Consider the following 5,525-nt stretch of genomic DNA (forward strand, 5'->3'; position numbering starts at 1 on the left):
TCCTCATTGAACCCTGGTTAATACAGAGTGTCGACCACAGCGCCCTGGCATGTACTGAAATGGGGAATGTGGCCAGCACGGTGGGCACTGCCCAGTCTCCATCCATCTTATTCTCTTAGTGGGGGTCCTTCAACTAGGTTCACAGACCCCAAGAAGCCTTTGAATCGAATTCAGGGTGTTTATGTGCCAGGATGAGAGAAAAAAAATTACATCTTTGTTTGACTAACCTCTCACTGAAATTTAGCATTTTCTTTACTTACGCATATGGGCGATGGCCACGGTAGGATGAATAGAGCCTGTGACTTTGACAGCAGAAAGAACCACAGATATTTTTATATCACATTACAGTTGTAGATATCTTAAACATTTGTGTATGCTTATCATGACTTTGAAGTGTACAGTAGTTATTAGACCCGCTGCCATATTTGTTATTCATGCAATAATAAGAAGCACAATTGCAACTATTTCACAATTATTTTTTAACGTGAATACTTTTGAGAATATGTTTGAGAATTTTGAGAACAAGTTTCATCAGATTGACAAAAGGGTACACAGCATAAAAAAGGGTAATGACCCCTGCTGTATTATGATAGATGTTTTAGCCAGGCACATGGATAACCAGCTAAATGCTTCATTTCCCAGAATCCCTTGTAGCTGGTGTGGTCATGTGGTCAGGTTTTGGTTAATGAGATGTGAAAAGGAATGTGTGCAACTTCTGGATCATACTCTTAAAATTAAAGGAAGATGTCCTTCCCTCTCCTCCTCTTTTGTCCATTTCCTGGGGCTGGACTAGGGACACAGTGGTGGGGAACTGTCGCCATCATCTTAGACAAGGTGATAGAAGCTGCATGTTGAAGATGACGCAGCTCCATGGTAGAAAGGACTTGGAATCCCAATAGCATGGAGCCTAAACTCCTAGGTGAGAAACGTGACCTTTTATCTTGTTCAAGTCACTGGCATTTTGGGTTTCATTCTGGTAGCTGAATCGATATCCTAACACAAAAAGCCTGTGGCGTCTGCAGAAAGTTTGAACACTATTAGAAACGGAATCCAAATTATTTGGGGTGAAACCTGCCCTCTTTGATGAATCTATTTAGCTGAAAAAATTGCTCTGGAAATGGAGACTGCAGGGGCTTAACTTCAGCTGCCTATGGCGGGAAGCTGATGAGCCTTTGTTCATTGTGGATTCCACCATGTCTAAGTGTCTGCCGAGGGTCCATTCTACTCACCCCTTGGCTGGATCATTTGAGAAATTTCCAAGTATGATATACATTATATTTAGTCCAAAAGAAGGTATTTTTAAGCGGATTTAATTATATTTATTGTTCCACCCGTCCATCCGTCCATCCATCCATCCATCCATTCATCCATCTACCCATTCATCCATCAACTCATTCATTTAGTCATTCATTCTTCAACAAAGGGCTTTGGAGCACTGGCCACATTCTAAGATTCCCCTGGAGACTAGAGACATAACGACAAATGAGTTATAGTGTCTGACTTTGGCAAGCTCTCAGTCTAATGTGAGGACAGGGGATGGAGGTAAATGAGGTCTAATAATATCGTAATGCTTTGCAGTTGCTTTATGGGGTGACATTGAATAGTCTAAGTTACTAAGGCTCTGATTTAAGGGTTAATGATCTTAAAGGCAATAAAAAATTTTTTCTTGCGATCACAGGTATTTTGCTCAATGTGGAAAAAATCTAATTATATAGCTTTCCTAAAAGTTATCTATGAATATGAATACCTGAAAAAAATCAGCAAAAGATGACTTAATTTTTGAGATAAATAAAAATACTAACAATAGTAGTATCAATAAATAATATGAATAGAACACATTCACATGTCCTTGACTGGGCCAACGGGTGGGTCATACCCCAATGCCTGATCACCCCTTCTCTGAATGTCCTTTCTTGGTTAAAGATGTCACCCAAGTCCAGTTAGCAGTGCTGGCCATTCCCAAGGTGAATTTAAACGCTCTCTTGTCATTCTGTGTCTGCTTTATACAGTCACTGCCCTGGTTCTGATCCTCCGTTTCTCTTCTGAATTCATCACAGTATCTTCCTAACCAGCCTCTTTGACCTCTAGTCTTAACCTGCTGCAATCCACCCTCCTCTTTTCTTCCGGATGATTCTCTTGTTTCTGCCTCACTTCCAAGCTCTCAATGGTTCCCCAGTGTCTGCACACTTTTCACCCTGGAGCTCAAGGTGCTGCAAGAGCTGGTCCCCGCTTCTGTAACGTCTTGTTCCCCCACCTCACTAAGCGTTAGCCACACCAGCCTACCCTGTTTCCTAAACCCGTGATGAAATTTCACACCTCTATGCAGCTGTTCACGCTGTTCCCCTTGCCCGAAATGCCCTTCCTCTCTTTCTGTGCCTTGAGAAATCCTACCATCCTTCAGTGTTTATCGCAATGATCTCCTCCTTTGTGAGGTCACCCTGCTCTGAGACCTGGTGCCACAGCTCCAGCCCCTGCTGTACGCAGCAGAATGACCATCTTCCTTCTCTCTACTTTCAAGGCACATCGCAAATATTTTTATTCTAGCACCCACCACAGGGCAGAGTCTGTACTTGCGTATCCTTTTCAATTACTAAATAGCAGTTGCCTGTGGGTTCTCCCAGTTCAGGACATGCTGTCAGACCTGCGCTAGGCAGAGCTGCTGTAAACGAATGACAGTCCAGTCCGGCGTAGAACCGTCTCCTCTGACCATGTCCCTTCACTGCCTTGAAATGCTCGTCAGCCCCGGGGTAAAAGCACACACTGGCTTCTCATTACCTTCCCTCTGAGTTTCCATTTCTCTACCCACCTCTCCAACACTTTCCAAAAGTCCTTTTCCCTCGTCATTTAATTTCATCCCATGCCAATGATTTCGGCTTCAGGTAAAGCAGGCGTCATCCTGTCACACCCTGAAACCTCAGCCGTCTGAGGAAGCACAGGATCAGCAGATTGGCGAATGGCAGCCTGAGGGAGGGGCTGCCCTAACACTGTTCCCCGAGGAGGTCTGAGGGCAGCATCCTCATGTTAATTATGTTTATATCCCTCGAGTCTAGCAAAATGCCCTGAGCATGACATCGATTACAAAACTCCTGAATTATATTCATTATCAAAGGAAACCAAGATCCACAAAGTACAAAACCCGGAGCTATCCAATTCAAAGTGTTTACAGTAGATGGAGCTATGTATTTCACTGTGCTCTGCTCTGTATTTCACACATCAGGTAACATTATTAACATTTTGGCAGCTATTATACTTTTGCTCCAATATATTAGAAGCCATGGGACTCACTTGCCCTGTTTATCCTTATTAATTTGAAATTGTTAGGAAATGTTATCAAGAAGTTTCCCTAAAAATTTTACTGTGATTAAAATCAATTGGTACAAGTAACAGACATTATTAAAAGGCAGAGATGATCCCTAATGACACCATGGACTTTGGATGACAACGATGTGTCAACGTAGGTTCATCAGCTGTCACACAAGAACCACTATGGAGGGGGACTTTGAGAACGGGGGAGGCTGTGCATTTGTGTGGGGGCCCAGGGGGTGTATGGGAAATCTCTGTATTATTCCTCAGTCCTGCTGTGAACCTAAAACTGCTCTAAAAAATTAGTCTTAAAGGAAAAGAACCAGAGATGTAATGACACCTTAAAGGCCCCAATACATGAATTGATTGTACCCCTTCATGTCAAGTCTCACGACATTGCTGTGCAGGGCCAGAGAGAAATGCAGTGTCGAAATGCTGCTGTCTCTCTAGAACATTCAAGGCTGTCGGGCCATTTCAAAGGTTATGGCCGTGACACAAAAAAAACTCTGAAAACAAGGACTATTGGATAGGAAGGGGTTGAGTTCTAAAACAAATTAATTGGGGCTTTAAGACTCTGTTGTTTGAGAGGAAAAGAAATATGGGTGCTATTCTAATAACATGAGTCTTTGTCCTTGAGTTATTTCTTGGGTATTTTCACAGGCAGCAGCTCATTTCAATCCTCACAGTGGGGGTGTTGTTATTTCCATTTCATATTTGAGGGAGCCGAGGCCTGGGTAAGTTGAGGCTTCCCTGAGGTCCCTGGGAGGCCTGACCCCTGGATGCAGGTAGCAAGGGGAACGCTCCTGTCTGGTTTTCCTCCGTATGGCTGTTCGAGGGCCTTAGACCAGAGCCCTGGTGGCTTCTTTTCTCCATGTGGGTCTTCACGAGCCCTGTCTGGGAGCAGCTATGGATCCCATGACCCAGTTCATTTCTCTCGGGGGGCCAGTTCTGGGGGCACAGAAGGCAGGCTGATGTGACGGTGAAAGTCTGGTGGCCCCAGGTTCTTAGTCGGCTCTGCTGTGCAGCACGTGAATCAACCTTAACCTTCTCGTGGGAGGGCCGCCTACCTCCTGGGATGTTGTGAGAGTTTTATGATCATGTAATGGGTCTCTAGGCTAGCACCTGGGAGAGCGCTCACGAAATGGTGGCTATGTTCCGTATGCATCGCTTTCCTCTCCAGCCACTCATGAGCTCCTTCAGAGGACAGGCTTTATCGTGTTATGTCACCAACGCACAGTAGGCCTTCTGTACAAGTGCTCAGTGCACAAGCTGCCCACATCCAGCCCAGCCCGACAGCCAGGACTCAGGCATGTGTCATCAAGGCTGCTAGCTGCCTGTCCCGCCTACATCCCTCACCCTATCTGTAGTCCATTTAGTAGAGCGTTCAGCCAAAGGACACCTTTCCTGACGCTCTAGCAGCCCAGGCGATGAGACGAAAGCTGGTGTGTTGTGCGGTTCTTCTGGAAATCTTAAGGCAGGGCAGCCCATTCCTGCCCTTTCTTCCATTCTGCAGCCCAGCACATGGGTGAGGGGTTTGGATGGACAGACGCCATTTGGAACCACGACGACAAGGATGGCAGTCTAGGGACAACACAGCTAGAACACTGGGAGCACTGGGAAGGGCAGGGAAGCTGGCGAGTCAACCCCAGGTGGATGGCCCCCCTCTTGAGACACAAAAATAAAACTTTTATTGTGTTTAAGCCATTGCTTTTGTAGGTTTTCGGTCAGAGGCAGCTGAAATTAATCCTAAATATTATGACAACTAATGGAAAGAATGTTGCTCCATCTTCACATTTGAGCTTTTTATGGCATCGCCACCCTGTCCACAATAAGATGTCTGCCACCATGTTGAAACATGATTAGGCACAGTTGGTTACAGGCTTTGGCGAGCTACATGCAGGAACCTACCTTGCTATTATGCTATCTGCCCCTCCCTCCACCTTTTAAATGTGGTCTGATAGTTTGATGAGGTTTCACCCTGTATTTTCTCCTTCCCTCCATTCTAGCAGGGAGCAGGCCATTTCTGCATGTCATGGGAGGCTTATGAAAGGCCTCCTGGCATCTGTGTTCAAAGCATCAAAAATGCAAAGACAGGGCCGGCTGAGAGTGGCACAATGGTTAAGAACTGGCTTGGGACGCCAGAGGGCCCCGGTTCGGATCCCACACATGAGGTCCAGTGGCACTGCCCTCTACAGCTAAGATGCTGAACAACAGCTCAACCT

Source organism: Hipposideros armiger, unplaced genomic scaffold (assembly GCF_001890085.2).
Source record: "Hipposideros armiger isolate ML-2016 unplaced genomic scaffold, ASM189008v1 scaffold_69, whole genome shotgun sequence".
NCBI lineage: Eukaryota > Metazoa > Chordata > Mammalia > Chiroptera > Hipposideridae > Hipposideros > Hipposideros armiger.